Source organism: Dama dama, chromosome 12 (assembly GCF_033118175.1).
Source record: "Dama dama isolate Ldn47 chromosome 12, ASM3311817v1, whole genome shotgun sequence".
NCBI lineage: Eukaryota > Metazoa > Chordata > Mammalia > Artiodactyla > Cervidae > Dama > Dama dama.
Genome location: NC_083692.1, coordinates 54,579,192 through 54,592,320, shown reverse-complemented (window position 1 = coordinate 54,592,320; position 13,129 = coordinate 54,579,192). Strand labels below are relative to the sequence as shown.

The window sequence follows — 13,129 nt, the reverse complement described above, 5'->3', positions numbered from 1 at the left end:
CATTTTAAAAGCTGCTCTAATAATTTCCATTATATGAAAATGCATTTTTCATTTACATCATCTTTGATTTTCCTCCCACAAACAAAATACTGTGTTTTCAACGGTTAGCCTACAAATGTCATAGGAAACAAGATGTACAGGACAGCTGATACAAAAGGTTCCACAATGAACTGGGCTCAGTTTTTTGGTGGGGGGTGAGGGTGGCTGGAGGATGAAGAGGCAAAGAATGAGGCAATTTTGCCCAAGTCCACATAATATGGGAAGATGGGTTTGGCTCTCTTGTTGTATAACCTGTGGCAAATTAGAGAGCACAGCTTTAAACAGTAAATATGATTTCATATCAAATAATGTAATGCTTTCCAAATAACATAATGCATCCACTCATCCCAGTAATTCTCCAATCTCAGTTTATAAAGAAGAAATTCACTTCTACTCTCGTAGCCACTTATCAACTACATCCACACTTGACCATCTATAGCCTCTCAGACTTGAGTTTCTTCCCTCTGACGAAGCCCTCTATAAGCCCATTATCAACAATCCTTTCCAATAGGTTCTGCTGTGTTGGAGAACTTCCTCTGGCTCCCCAACACCGAGAGCAAAGGTCTGCAAACTACGGCCCACAAACAAAGAATGGTTTTTACATTTTTGAATGGTTGAAAAAAATTAAAAGAAGAATTAAACTTCATGACATGTGAAAATTGTGAAACAAATTTCAGTGTCCATAAATCTAGTTTTATTGAAACACTCATTTATTTATGAATTGTCTATGGCTGATTTTGCATTCCAGCAGCAGAGTTGAGTAGTTACAAGAGGGTTGGTAACTTAAAATATTTACAGGCTAGTCCTTTACGGTAAATGATTGCCAACTCCTAGCTTGGGGTGTAGCATCCATAGCTCTTGGCCTGGCAGTGCAGGACATGGAAACTTGGATCTAACCAACCTTCCTAAGCCATGTTTTCTTTTATTTGAAGACATAACATCTACTTCACTGAAATGCCCTTCTCCATTTGTCCCCAACAGAATGCCTTTTCCTTCCTTGCCTTCTCCAAAGCTCCACTCAATTCCAATGGCTTTTAAGTTTTTTTCTAAAATTTATTATGATTGCTCTTATTGTTTTTATTTATTTATTTTGCCACTTGACTATAGGATCTTATTAATAGTTCCTTGACCAGGGACTAAACCTGGGACAGGGCAGAGAAAGCACCAAGTCCTGTTGGGCTTTCCCTGGACCACTAGGGAATTCCCCCAACACCTTCTCTTTCTCCATAAAAAGTGAGATCATGCAGATTTATATTCCATGAGGTTAAAAAAGAAAAGTCATTTTTAAAGTGCCCGAAGGTATTCTCCATAGCACTATTTACAGTAGTAAAAGAAGAAAAATATCCCAATGTCCACCAATTGGGCAGGGTGAATAAGGTCAAGGCAATTCACACAAGGAGGGTGGAACAGCTGTGCCAAGGGGTGAACTTCATCACTATGACCACTACATTACACCACCATGACCACAACAGAACGAGAGCCAGGAGAGAGTAAATGAAAAAAAGCAAGGTGAAGGGAAGTGTACACAGCATACTACTATTTGCCGAAGAAAGGGGTAAGATATAAATGTTAATATGAAAACATACAACCATTTGCTGAGATTTTTTTTTTCAAAGGTACAAGGAGAAGTCCTATCTTTTTCAATTGCTACATAAGGGGGAGGGAGGGAAACAGGATGGAAATGCATGTGTGCTCAGTTGCTCAGTTGTGTCCGACTTTGTGCAACCCTATAGACTGTAGCCCGCCAGGCTTCTCTGTCCAAACGATTCTCCAGGCAAGAATACTGAAGTGGGTTGCCATGCCCTCCTCCAGGGGATCTTCCCAGCCCAGGATTGAACCCTTGTCTCTTATGTCTCCTGAACTGGCTGGAGGGTTCTTTATCACTAGCACCGTCTGGGAAACCCAGGATGGAAAAGGGGTGTTTGCAAAATCAAACGCTTCTGATCATATACACCTTATGTTACGGATGAGACATGCAAACCTTGACCATGTTGTGCAAAATTATTTAAACTGAAACTGAAGAAAAGAATTTCCTAAAAGCAAAAAAAAAAAAAAAAGAAAGGAAGAAAGCAATGAACCTAACTATATATCCAGTTGGTGGTATAATGACAGAGAAGAACTATTCCAAATGTCTTTAAAATACTCTATTGTGCACATAGCATGATATAAAGCAGACGAAAAAATATAACAACATTAGTGAAACAAATCTGGGTGAATGAAAAATACAAAGTTGATAAAGCTAGGTAAAAACCCTGTATATCTGAATTGCACTCAGAAGTATTAGTATTAATTAATAATGAGTTTTATCTCTGTGTATGTACACATACACTCAGACACACATTCATCAGTACCTATTCCCTAGTTCAGTTCACTGAGAGGATCCAGGAATAACAATAAATCCAGTAGTAATTAATATTCCTAGTTTCTACACTGTACCTTCTAAATACTCAAAAGAACCAGGGTTTTTTAGAGAATTAGTGGATCCAAGTTTGGGGTACAAAATGGATAAGAAAAACCAATAACATTTTGTCATGCAAGAAAGGACACAAAAACACAAATTATGCCAAAATGACTAGATCATTAGTTTCCACTGGTCAAATATGGGACAATTTGAGTATCAATAAGAATATTAAACTAAAAGACATCAGTAACATTTACACTGAAAAAAAAAGAAAAAGAAAAAAAACTGCCAGAAAAAAAAAAAAAAAACCCCTCAATGTTAACTTTTAGATAATGCTACAAAAGAGAACTCATTGCTTTTTCAACAAAGTATAAAGCATTTATCCTGACATTTCTATGTGAATCTCAGGGTAAACAAACAGCTGTGATTAAATGTCTTTCTTCCTTCCTTTCTATTTTTTCGGCCACACCACACTGCTTGCAGGATCTTAGTTCCCTGATCAGGAATTGAATCTGGGCCCCGGCAGTGAAAGCACTGAGTTCCAACTAGTGGACCCCCACGGAACTCCCTGAATTTCTTTTTACATAAGTATTCTCATTTATAAACAGGGAAGGAATGACAGAATTGGCATATCACTATTTTGCAATCACTAATGAATTAAAAGACATAGGTAATAGTCATCAATGATCAACAGTTATCACAAAATAAGACCACCATTTACTATCTATTTCTTAATGAAAATACACAGCCTGCCTATGATATAGTCTTGCCAAATAAAACAAAAGTCTATATATGAAGCGGACCAAAACTCGAGATTCAGTGAACAAATGACAGCAAACACAAGGAACAGAGGAACATGTTAAATGGCACTATGGGGAATCAATGATGAAAATTCCTACAATACAGTTTCTCAACCTCAGCACTATTGACGTTTGGGGCCACACAATCCTTTGTTGTGAGGGGCTGTCTGTGTACAGGGGCTGTGTGTGGGTTATTTAGCAGCATCCTTGGCCTCTTCCCACTAGATGTCAGTAGCACCTCTGAGCGGTCACAATAAGAATTGTCTCTAGGCAATGAAAAGAGAGATCATCTCAGGTGGAGAATCTCGGCTGTCAGGGATAAACAGCCTAGGTTCTCCAATAAATCACAAGGGTGGGAAAGATGGAAGGGTAACCTGTAGATTAAAAGGGGAATAGAAACATGTCAATCAACTGCAATGTATTTTTTAAATAAATATTTTTAATTTTTTAATTATTAAAGATTATTAAAATTTAATAATTAATTTATTAATTAAATTAATATAAATAAATAATAAATTAATTAACTAAATAAAAATAAATAAATAAAATAAATAAAAATAAATAAAATAAAAATTAAATTTTCAAATTTTAATTAATTTAATTATTAAAAATTATTAAAATTTAAAAAGTTTTAATTTTTAATTATTAAAAATAAATATTTATTTATTTACTTATTTGGCTGCACCGGGTCTTCGTTGCAGCATGTGGGGTCTAGTTCCTTGACCAAGGCGTCGGACCTGGACCCCCTACATTGGTAGTGAGGAGTTTTAGTTACTGGACCATCAGAGAAGCCCCCAGTTGCAATGTATAAGCCTTATTTGGATCCTGATTCAAAGAAATTTTTAAAAAAAGACAGTCGAAGAAATTTGAACATTCATTTGATATTTAATGATATTAAGGAAGCACTGGTAATTTCTATGTTTTTGGTGTGATAAGGTTTCATAGATATGTTTTTAAGTCTTATCGATTAGGGACATATAATGAAATACTGACAGAGGAAAAAATTAAATAGCAAAGCAATGCCTCCATGTAACTGGTGGGAGACAGGAAGTTATGCATGATATAAGACCAGCTAAGAATTAATCATCATTGAACCTGAGTGATGGGCATGTAGCTCACCATACAATTCTCTTAACTTTTGGATATGTTTGAAAGTCTCCATAATACAGAGGTATGAATAAATCAATCTGGCAGGCAATTTCATTCCCAGTCCTCACAGAGCACATAAGCCCCAGAACGACCAGCAGAGGGACGTAAGAATTTATAGTTCCCCAGGTTTGTCCAGTTTCTAAATGCCTCTTGGGGTCCTACTGGGATGCTGAAAGTAAACGTATTGTTTACGACACAGCCCTTACACACTGGAGCCAACTGCTTAGCTGCAAGCTGTTTCAGTGCTGGGAGAAGTGCATTGGACTGAGTGGGCGTTAGAATTCTGACATCTAAGGTGGCATCTGCCTAAGGGATATTCTAGGGCAAATTTGTCTATAAAGGATTTTTGCCTAAGTCCTGGATACAGATGTTCGCCTTTCCAAGTAAGGTATCAAATTTTCCTCATCCTGGAAGGAACCCAAGCTCTGTGAGCTGCCTGGCCCACCTCAGATGATCATCCTAGGTAAGAGAAAATAAACTTCTATCTTGTTTAACCTATCAGGATTTATAGTCTTTTCCACTATGTACAGCAAAACTTACAACAATTAAGCCAGAAATAAATTCTCCTTTCTCTTGGAAGGCTGTTCTAGCCTACAAGAAATAGCCACTTCTTTCTCTGAACTGACTCTTTCCTGCACATTTGTCACTGATGCCTCTGCACTCTTCCTGGAACTTCTTTCTTCCTGGAAACTTGCAGACCAAACACGACACTGTCATTGCGTGCTCCAGGGCCAATTCTTATTTCTGTCCTTCCTAACTCAGAGCATTGACTGTGCCTCCTCTAAATCCGAGTTTCTGTGAACAGCGGCCACCAGAGAGGACGAGGGCCTTGCTCCACACAGCTTATCCAACAGGCCTGTGTTACACTCTCCAGTGGGACAGAAAAAGGAACCAAGAATCCTGTGTGACCCAGATGCCTAAGCCAAAAGCTCTCCTGCAGCGGAGATCGAGTCATTCTTCACTCCTTAGAGGTAAATAAACGGAAGACTATAAAACGTACTTGGGGAATGTTTAGGATCAGGTAATAAAAGACTAATAAAAAAGACTTCTTAAATGTCACTTACTTCCCTCTCTTGCTCAAGGGTTGGGTTCTATCCCAGTCTTCTAGAAGCTATGTTTCTAGGCATGGGATAAAATCTTAACCAAGATTTAAATTATCCTAGGAGACTTCTCCCCCAAATCACTTTTGCCCAAATATCACTTGAATATAAAATGAAGATCAATGATCTTCATACAATGGAACCAAAATTGTCTCATATGTATTACAACTCTGTTCATTTAGCACACTTTCCTACCCTGACAACCCATCAATTGATAGATAAATAACAAATTGCCAAGTCAGAATTTATCTTTGCAAGATGATGGTAAGGTCATCTTGGACTAATCATTATCTAATTGAAATGTGAGAATTCACCTCTGATCACCACTTCAACAAGGGAAATATTGACCCCTCTCTATTCATTCAGTCTCAATTTCACTAAACTCAGATAATTCCTCTAGAAATAAACAAGCATGCATGCATGCTAAGTCGTTCAGTCATGTCCAACTCTTTGCGACCCTAAGGACTGTAGCCCACCAGGTTCCTCTGTCCATGGGATTTTCCAGGCAAGAACACTGAAGACAGTTGCCATGCCCAGCCATTGTTCTAAAGACATCTCTTTCATGCTTATTTCGGGAACATACACAAAATAGGTCAAGATGTTTGGAGAATAAGCATTATTTGCACTGAGGAGCCCATGTTAATGCCACCACCTTGAACTAGCAGAGGAGACAAAGAGGAACTCCATCCGCAGCCACTGACACCTCAATGGGCTATGACACAGAAAGCAGATGACCGGCTCCATGGTAGACAGTGGAGAGACTGCTGGTTCCACTATTAAAGCTCCACCTGGGGTCTATTTAGTAAGTAAGGCAAGCATCCCAGAGAGGGAGAAGGCCAACACTGTGTGGACCCAACAGCCATCCATCTGGTCACTGTCATAACAGTAACTCAGTAAATAGAGTTAAGCCAGACGATTTACTCCGACCAGTGCATTCACGAGAGAAAGTAAAGTGTGTTCAAAGTACAACTTGATTGTCTCTCCAATCTTTCTAAAATAACTACCAAAACACACCTCATATTAAGATAATCAGAGAACTCCCCTGGTGGTCCAGTGGCTAAGGCTCCATGCTCTCAATGCAGGGGGCGCAAGTTCAATCTCTAGTCAGGGAAACTAGATCCCATGTGCAACTAAAGATACCATATGCTGCCACTAAGACACAGCACAGCCAAATAAATAATGAATAAATACTTTCAAATAAATACTTTCAAAAAAGATAATCAAATGCACCTAACTCACACACAGATAAGGTCTAAGAAAACCCTTAGATCAATAACCACCGTTGATAAAGCACCTTTCCAGTTCACGAGCATGACAAAGAGTATAAAGCCCTCTTTATCCCTTTGAATTCACAAAAGGGACATTAAGTAGGTAAGTACTTTCCAATTTCCAGTCATTCTGTATAAGGAGTCCCTGATCACACAGTGCAGCCACAAGGTTGAAGATGGGAACTAAAACAGAGCTGATTCTCCTAGAGCAGCAGGAATTTTGGGGGGGAAGATAGAGGTTTGTTGAAGAAAGCATGCAAAAGACAGAAGTCTTTTCTAATCTATCAAACTACAGCTGCCACCATGCCCCCAGCCTGTGCCAGAATCTAAGAAGCACTTCCCAGTGGAGATCTTAGATATCTCTCATTGAGATTCTCAACTTCACAGTATACAAAATGTCAAGGGTAACATCTGTTTCATGGGGCTGGTGTGAAGATTTCCATAGACACCGGGCCTATAGTACTGAGGTGCCTAACACATCAGGTCCTCATTAGATGGTGATTAAGGTCAAAGATCAATTGGGCTTCACTGGTGACTCAGTGGTGAAGAATCTGCCTGCCTAGACAGAAGATGTGGTTTCAATCCCTGGTTCAGGAAGATCCCCTGGAGAGGAAATGGCAACGCACTCCAGTATTCTTGCCTGGAAAATCTCACGGACAGAGAAGCCTGGTGAGCTACAGTCCATGGGATCGCAAAAGAGTCGGACATGACTTAGTGTTTAAACAACAACAATATCAAAGACCAGGCTACTGCCCCTTCATAGACACCAGAGCCTGAAACTACTTTTCCAACAGTAGAAACAACAACAACATCAAAAACTTCTCCTGGCCATCAGCACTAGCTCACAGGCAGGTAGCACACCCAGAAATCAGTTCTTGCTAAAGCCTGTGCCACTGAGACCTCCAAAAATAAAGTGGGTTCCCAGCAGGGATGAGAAGGCAGAGACTAGGAAAAGACTCAAGGCTGTATTCAAGACCGTTGGGGCTGTGTGCACGGGAGGATCCACTCACATGTGCTCCATTGCAGGGCCTAGGTGTGAGGATATCAGGCTCAGAGAGAAAGAGATATGACCACCACATAATCGAACTGCCATGGGGACAGCAGCTACCTAATTATGATAGAGTGAAAGGCTGTTTCTTGGTTTTAACATTCGGAATCGAGTTATAGGTAACTCATGGAAACCTTTCCAGGGATGAAAGAATAGAATATAATTATTCTATTATACCTGAGAATATAAAATTCAAAGTATAGCTGCCCAAAATGGACAGGTTGAGTGGGGGAGGGTGGTAGACAAGAACTAGTGACTCTAGGACACAGAAATAGTGCCTCTAAGACTGGAAGAGGCTGCACATGTCATCCAAGGGCATAGAGGGAGGGTTCAAAGCATGAATCAGCCATAGAAGGAAGGGAGGTGGGAAGGTCAGAAAGAGCTAAACAGCCATCACAAGATACCAAAAAACTGCTTTTTAAAACTGATGAAGGGAGAAATGGTGCTGCAAACATAATATTTATATATGTGGAAATCACCGAACAAGCAGGAAAAATGACCCATGGGGGTGGGGGTGGCGGGGACAGTGGAGAGTGATTACTTCTAAGAAGTAAAGCTGGTAAGTGAAGGAAGAGAGAAGGAGAGATACTTGTTCTTTTCCATGAGAAGCTTTTCTGTAGCATTTTCTGTTTTTAGCCATTTGCATGTATTACTTTGACTTAATTTTTTTTTCTTTTTTTAATGAAAGATCCTCTATAAGACCATTGTTTAGACCACAGCAGGAGGATTCTTCTCAACTTCTACCAGGCCTGACAGTGGTGTGTTGAGAAGACTGCAGCTGGCTTTATGCTGTGTTTACTTTATTTTAATCTTAGCGAAGTCATGTTTAAAATCTACAAGTGCAGTAGGCATTTTACAGTTCTGGAAAGCTGTCCAATTCTGGTTTGTTGTAAACAGAATAGAAAGGCTTTGATGGTCATTTTAGATTGTCAGAATATGGGGCTTCACAGCTAAAAAAAAACAAGAGAGTCATTTTCAAGATACATGTTCAATAGGCACAAGTATTCAGAGACTTGGAGTCCATGAAATAGAATCAATTCTTAGACAGCAAAGGCTCAAATCTCAAGTTCTCCAGGAAGGCTTTTGAATTTTGAAAGAAATTAACTGACGAGCATAATTAGCCAAAAAGCTTAAGAGACAGCATATTCTACAACATCCATGGATTAAATTTAATTATGAAAAACAATCTGGAAATGGTTACTGTTGTTGTTCTGCAACATGTAGCAAATACAGACAGCAGAGGAAGGACCCCAGCACAAGTCTGGAAATCCTGATCAAGGAGATAATGCTAATTAGGACTCCCAGCCACTCTGGGAGCCCACAGCGGGTGGCAAGGGGCAATGCCTATAGTCGACAAACAGAGTCACCTCGGGAAACCAACTAATGGAGATGGCAGGAAGACAGAAGTGCATAACAGATCACATTTTTAATGAAGAAAAGCAAGCACAGGAACAACTTATCTTTTCTGACATAGCCATTTAAGTGACTGATACAGAGTAACAAATAGCTATGTAGATCCTGCCTTGAATTTTACAGATTCAATCCTCTCCTAAACAGCACTGGGAACTAAAAATTCCCCAAGAGCCAAAAACAATGTTTTTCATTTAAAATCAGTTTTAAAATATTTTTCCTTACTAGCCTGCAGGGAACATGGAGATAAGTTCAGATTATTGCATCTATTCTCAAATCTGGAATATACCATGAGTCATTAAGTTAAACACTAAACAAATCATTTATCATATGCTCCCCTCCATCTACTCTCCATCAATCTCTCTCATCTCTCTCACTTGCTTGCAATGCTTTAAAGCATCGTGTTTATTCTTGTGAAGCATGGCTGTCTCACATTTAATAGCTCATCGCTACAACATCTCACCCAGCATGGCCTTGCCTTCTGAGAGGCTCACAACATGACTGATTGATAACATTGCTCATTTTTTAAATTTTATTCAGAGTAGGACTGGCCCAGATCCCTACAATTCTACTTCCTCTCATTTATGTCAAAATAAAAGTGCCTCCAGCATTTATTCATAACTTCAGACACTTCCAGAAACGTCAACATTTCAGATCATCTCTCTTATTCCTATACATTTAAGGTAAGTGTTTCTGTTATTGTCATCATTGTTTGATACAGCTTTTCCCTTTAAAAAAGGGGGGGTAGGGTGGGAAGTAAAATAAATATCCCTGGGGTGGAAGCAACCCAACTGAAGCATACAAATCAGGCAGTAAACCAAGTGTTAGGCTGACAGAAGGGGAAACAACCAGATAAGTCTGTCAGATTTCATTTAAGTTTCCCAGAAACTAGGAACTAGGAATGTTAAAACACAAGAAAGCCAAACATCACTGGGGTGGGGTGGGGGGTGGGGGGAGTTTAAAAGGACTGCATCACCATGTTGCAATCAACAAAGACCATAGTTAACAACACAGCATTCCTGAAGCAATCAGGGTTAGGCATGCAGCATCTTGAACCATGTTAACTATTAGCTAATTATTAACTATTAGCTCATTAACTATTAACTAATAGTTAATCATCTTAAATATTAGCTCCTCCCTCACACTATTTCACTGTCCTCATAATTCAATCCATTATTGCCTATGCCCTCCACCCATCTCACCCCTCCAACACATCCCCACATCTCCAAGGAGAGGTAAGCAAGAACCATACTCTTCCATTCTCTACACACCCGAGGCATAAGAACACACCTGGTACACTGTTTTTGGATCTAAAATGGATGGGAAAGCCACGTATCTGATGCTGGGAAAGACTGAAGACAGAAGGGGAAGGGGGTGACAGAGGATGAGATGGTTGGAAGGCATCACCGACTCAATGGACATGACTTTGAGCAAGCTCCAGGAGATGGTGAAGGACAGGGAAGCCTGGCATGCTACAGTCCATGGGGTCGCAGAGAGTTGGACACAACTGAGCGACCGAACAACAATGGTATATCTGATGTGTTTCCTGTCCACTATGCCCAGGCCCTTCACTGAGACTGGCCCACCTAGAGCTGTCTGCACATCCTCAAAAGACAACATCCATGTCAAGATACCCAGAAGATCTCAGGGCAGGATGGCTCCTTTACTCCTTCCTGTCCTGTATACGTCTGGTCCCACTGCCCTCAGCTCCTAACTCTTGACCACGTCCTTGACCCCTTCCCAGCCTTGCATTCCTCACACTTGGCATTTGCAACTGTGTCCAGTTAGATATTCAGTCCTTCTCACCCCTAGCTCTCGTATCCCTACACTGCAGGCAGACACTTATCCATCAAACATCACGTGTCCAGAGGCTGCCCACAGTGGTGTGAAACAAGGATTCTGTACACTTTTATCAGACAACTCAACACACTGTCACATCTTCATTTTTCCACTGACTGCAAGGTGGCTCACAGCTAAATTTAATGCTCACATGGACGAGCCATTTTCACTTAAGTTCCCCGGCAGAACAATCCCTTGTCTTTTCACCTCTGACTTCTTGTCGGAGAAGTCAACCATGCCAGCTGTCACAGTACTTTCTGAAAATAGCCAATGTATATAACTAGAGTATATTTCTTTCCCACTTTAAAGGAATGACACAGTTTTAGAGGTAGAAGAGCTCTTATCAGTCATGCACCCTAATATTTCCCAGAAATCAATCCCCAGGCCTGCGCTAGTTGATGTTTAATGGTCAGTGGTCACCAGAGAAACAAGAAGAAGGAAATAAAGAGCTTTGTCATAATGCTAAACACAATCAAAAGTCAAACTCATGACACACCTACTTTTTCAGTATTAAAATATTTCTTCTTTCATGAAATGATATTAGCAGATGCTATTTTCGAAAAATCTTTATGAAAAATTGTAAATACAAAATAAATATATTAGCATATAAATAGAGAACACTCATGTACTATCCAGCTTAAACAATTACCAACTTCCTTTAAGCACAGCCTGAAAAATCTAGTAAAAATAGGTCTTCATTTTTTGTTTTCCTCTTCCACAAAATCTAAAAGTGTGGGAATTATGAGGCTGGGCCAGCCTCTACATTTTACAGATAAGGATTTGGAGCCTAGCAGAGATTAACCCGTCTAGAGTTGCACAGCTGGTCAAGAACTAATATATCTGTTATACCATGATATGGTTTTGGAGCAGAAACCAGTCCTTTTTAACCTGTCAGACTTTAACTGAGTCACAGCCAAGACCTGCAGAAGACCGCCTTTTGTCCCTGCCCAGGGCATTTCATACACACTATTTGGGAGCAGGTAGGCACAACAAGTACAACCAAATGAGGAAAACCAATAATCCGTAACCAACGTTTACTTCATCTCACACTATAGCAATTGTGTCCCATCACTGGAGGGCTCCAGGAACCACCAAACTGTTTCAGCACAAAGATTACTGAAAATAGGTCCATCATTATTGGAAAAAGGGTATCTTTTTAGATACCATATCTATGAGTTAATATACAATATTTGACTTTTTCTTTCTGACTTACTTCACTCTGTATAATAGGCCCTAGGTTCATCCACCTTGTTAGGACTGACACAAATACATTTTTTTTTTTATAGCTGAGTAATATTCCATTGTATAATGTACCACAATCTCTGTATCCATGGAGACACAGACCTAGAGAACAGAACTGTGGACACGGTAAGGGAAGGACAGTGTGGGGCTAATTGAGAGAATAGCATGGAAACATATACATTCCCGTATATAAAATAGATAGCAGGGGGAAATTTGCCATGTGACACAGGAAATTCAACCCAGTGCTCTGTGACAACCTAGAGGGGTGGAGTGGGGAGGGAGATGGAAGGGGAGTTTGGGAGGGGACACATGTATACCTCTGGCTGATTCATGCTGATGTATGGCAGAAACCAACACAATACTGCAAAGCATCCTCCAATTAAGAAAAAAAAAAAACACTGCTGAAATTTCTACATTAACTTCTCATCCAGTATTTCCCTCTCTATCTCCAAAATTATACGGCAAATTTTGAGTGAGTGAGAATCCACACAATAAGGTAAAAAACCAGCTACTAACCCCTTTTCCCAAGCTCTACCATGCCCCCATCAAACTAGCAGATGGAAAAAAATCACATAGCAGTGGAGGTAATAAGACCAGGCAGCTACACTCCTATCTCACAGAACCGTGGTAAAAAGAAAAATCAAACAAGACAATATGAAGCAACAATGTTTTAATGCTCTGTAAAATTTTATCAGTGCAGGAAGGTGACCTGTTGAAAATAAAATACTTTTTTTTAACAGACTCACCTAAATTCTCAGTTTATGTGAAGTCGATTTCCCTGAAGCATCTGAGAATCCTTCAGCAGCAATACCTAAAACAGTTATGAAAACCAT

At 39.8% G+C, this 13,129-nt stretch overlaps 1 protein-coding gene across 1 annotated transcript in view; it reads right to left on the bottom strand.

Moving 5' to 3' along the window:
- The window catches only part of TLN2 (talin 2), a 442,622-nt gene that overhangs the window by 258,396 nt on the left and 171,097 nt on the right, over positions 1-13,129 (bottom strand). Inside the window, exon 3 of the mRNA XM_061157289.1 lies at positions 13,043-13,107. The gene's annotated coding sequence lies outside the window, so the exon portion shown is untranslated. The remainder of the gene's footprint in view (positions 1-13,042; positions 13,108-13,129) is intronic.